The following is a 3,761-nucleotide window of genomic DNA, read 5'->3' as shown; positions in this document are numbered from 1 at the left end:
AGGCATCCAAGAGGGAAGGAGTCGCAGGGAGATAAAGGGGAGAGGCTGACAGTTGGCCACACTGGATCTGGGAGGCCACCCCACCCCATCACCCCAACAGACATCAATGAGATAGCATCGCGGACCAGCCCGTGGCCAGGCGCTGAGCAGAGTGGAAGAGTCACACTGTCTCGCTCGCTCAGAGAGCAGCCCCAGCCATCCCTCGCTCAGTCACTCGCCCTCCTGCATGCATCCTGTTTGCTGGGTGTCCGCCCTGTGCCAGGCCTGTGTGGAGCCCTCAGGGCTCCTCTGGGGAGCAGACCACACCTCGGGGAGAGTACGGTCAGGCAGGGCAGTAATCAAGGGGTAATCACGGCCAATCCCACAAAAACCGGAGTTCCGGCCCTTGGTGTGTAGTGGAGATCAGTGTGTCCGAGTGCAGCTCTACGGCCCTCGTCCCCCCCCCCCCCACAGCATTCCCGCGAGGCCCTGCCTTACAGCGAACACTTGTCTCGTCTGTGCCAGTCCCAGGGTCGACAGGCACGCTCTCGGGTGTGGCAAGAGCATGGACCAATCGGAACAGATGCCAGGCCCACAGAGCAAGTGGGAGGGGGAAGGGAAGAGGAGAGATGAATGGGGCGGGAATGAAACTTCCTAATATTTTCATCGTAGGCAAGGCCAGATGAGCTCATACTAGATCAGTGATGGCGAACCTTTTGAGCTCGGCGTGTCAGCATTTTGAAAAACCCTAACTTAACTCTGGTGCCGTGTCACATACAGAAATTTTTTGATATTTGCAACCATAGTAAAACACAGACTTATATTTTTGATATTTATTTTATATATTGAAATGCCATTTAACAAAGAAAAATCAACCAAAAAAATGAGTTCGCGTGTCACCTCTGACACGCGTGTCATAGGTTCGCCATCACTGTCCTAGATGAATGTGCCCACGAAGAAAACGTACATGTATTTAACTGAGGAATTCATCTGCTATGGGTTGAATGTCCATGAACCCCACCGCCACGCCAGGTTGAAGCCCTGAGTCCCGGTGGGATGGCATGTGGAGATGGGGAGGCGATTCGAATCAGATGAGCACTTGCAGGTGGAGGGAGCCTCACCGGAAACGCGGACCGCAGAGCTAAGCAGAGCGGCGGTCTCTGACTCGGTGCCAGAAGCTGGCGGCAGAGTAAGACCAGGTCCCCACGGAGACATCAGCACGCCCCCTGTCCATCACAGCCTGTGAGCTCGGGCAGCCCCCGGGGACTGTTCAGCTACCAGACTTTTCAGCTCATAGACCTTTATCCCCAGAGTTAAGATAAAATCTAAGATGCTACTTATATAATCCTTTGTCAGCGCAAAACAAACAGGAGAGCAGAAAAGGACTGGAATTGCCAATACATTCTATGTCAGCTATAGAATTTTTCCCCAAACGATGAGACAAAGTTTCTGCAGAAAGTCACAGAGGTAGACGTGAGCGGCTGAAGAAATGGGCTCAGGAAACAAGTTACAGGGGTGAGAGAAAGGGCAGAGGGGACAGGAGGGGGCCGGAAGGAAGCTTTCTAATAGTCTCGTCGCTGGCGAGGCTTAGGGTGAGAGGAAGTAAAGGTGAGGCGCCCGCAGGGAAGAGGAGGCGGAGGGGAGGGGCGGGCGTGCTTCCGGAGGGGGAGCCACTGTTCACCACAGAATTTACATGTTGCTGCCCAGACTGACAGGCGTGGCTCAGGGGTTGAGTGTCGACCTATGAACCAGGAGGTCACGGTTCAGTTCCCGGTCAGGGCACATGCCTGGGTTGCAGATCGATCCCTAGTGTGCAGGAGGCAGCCGATCAGGGATTCTCTCTCATCATTGATGTTTCTATCTCTCTCTCCCTCTCCCTCCCTCTCTGAAATCAATAAAAAGATATTTTAAAGAAAAATAAATGCTGCTGGCCAGTGGCCATCCACATTGACATCTGCGTGCTATCTGGAGCCTAAATACAGCCGCTTTCGTCACTGACCTAGAACCTGGGGTTGGTGGAGGAAGGTAACCCTATACTCTGAGACTTTGAGTCAAGACCTCATCATCTTCCATTCTTGGAATAAATGAACTCACTCTAGAATTGGACATACTCATCTACCCCTCGCTTTCTAAAGCTGTTTCCCACGAAAGCTTGTCACATATTAGAATTATCTGGGAAACTCGTCTGGAAAACTCTCAAGGCCCAGACTATGCCTGCACCAATCACCCGCCGTGCGGGGGGCAGGGGGGGGGAGCCTGGGTGCAGGCAGGCTGAAGGGCCCGTGTGCTAAGCGTCACTTCACTTCCCGTCATGCTGGCCCCGGGCAGCTGCCTTTCTCTCCCTCAAAGCCCGCCCTCTCCTCTCCCAGCCCCCATGCCCAGGGCCAACAGGTCATTTCTACTTCTAAATGTCCATATAATAGAACCCATACGAGCCAGCACAAATACAGTGTGTGCATGTGTGTGTATGTTTGTGTGTATGTGAGTGTGCATGTCTGTGTGTTTGTGTGTATGTGAGTGTGTGTGCATGAGTGTGCATGTGTGTGTGAGTGTGTGAATGGAGCACGATATGTTGAAAGGAGCCTGGGACTATGGAGGCTCTCTCTCACTCACTCACTCTCCACTTGGTTAGCTCTGCCCCTTCTCTCCCAGCCACTTCCAGCCTACTCCTCCACCATCATTCAGGCCACACATGGCTCATCATGCACCTCTCCCCTTCGCATGACCTTCACATGACCTTCCACTTCAGTCCCTGAATTCCAGAATTCTAAGAGCAGTCAGATCGACTGGCCCAGGCCACCTTCTCAGCCTCCCCTGTAGGGCCCAGCTCGCTGACACACCCTAGGAATGGCTCCCGTCCGGTCACTTTCCATCCCTGGTCCAGTGCCGCCCGGCTCTGCTCACAGCCCCGTTGCTCCACCTGGCGAACCCCGGCCACAGTGCTCAACGGCGGGAGGTGGAGCCATGGGCCAGACCCGGCAGCTCCCTTCAAGGCCTCCTACGTCTGCCCACCCCGGCAGACTTGCTGTGAAGAGGGAGAGCAGCAGGTGCCCTGAGAGCAGAAGGCAGCCACCTGCTGGGAGGCGCCAGGGCAGCGGCTCCAAGGGGGGACCCCTTCGATCGGCTTCGCTTCTTGCTAGTTGTGGGACTGAAGGGAAGGGACATGGGACCTCTCGGACCCGCAGTCTCCTTTTCTTCTGAACTGAGCTGAAAATATCTGTTCCCCTGGGCTGTCTGAAGGAATAAATTATTTAAACTAAACCACTTAGTGACTACTGCACAATACACACGGTCCACCCCAGGAAGTCCCATAACAACAACAATGGTGATTGTTATTTTCATTTACGATGAACACTTAGGAGCCTGCTAGCACACACAGGGTCAGGCCTGGGCTTTCAGGATGGGGAAGACCGGACAGATGAAGTGTGCATGGGAGGAGGTGTTCCACGCTGACGGCCCATCGCGCGGGAAGGCACGATAAAGGCAGGTGGGGCGTGCTGAGCCATCCGTGCTGTGGGGCTCCCGTGTGGGGCTGACTCCTGGGGGGAACGCAAAAATAAATCCATACTCTGCTTCTTTCGCCCCCAGCGCCGCCCGCACATGGGCTGGGCCGCAGGGAGGTCTCAGACGTCAACTGAATGACTGACGGCTCAGTTAAGTTAGCACAGGAAGGAATTACCACTGAGGGGAGCTAACGTCCATTTCCTGGAGGAAAGCACAGTGGTCCTTTCTACTGAGGAGAGCTCGATTCCATGTCCTGAACCCAGCCCTCGCTGGTGTGG

Source organism: Myotis lucifugus, unplaced genomic scaffold, assembly GCF_000147115.1.
Source record: "Myotis lucifugus unplaced genomic scaffold, Myoluc2.0 scaffold_2242, whole genome shotgun sequence".
In the NCBI taxonomy this organism is placed as follows: Eukaryota; Metazoa; Chordata; class Mammalia; order Chiroptera; family Vespertilionidae; genus Myotis; species Myotis lucifugus.
This window is presented reverse-complemented; position numbering follows the sequence as displayed.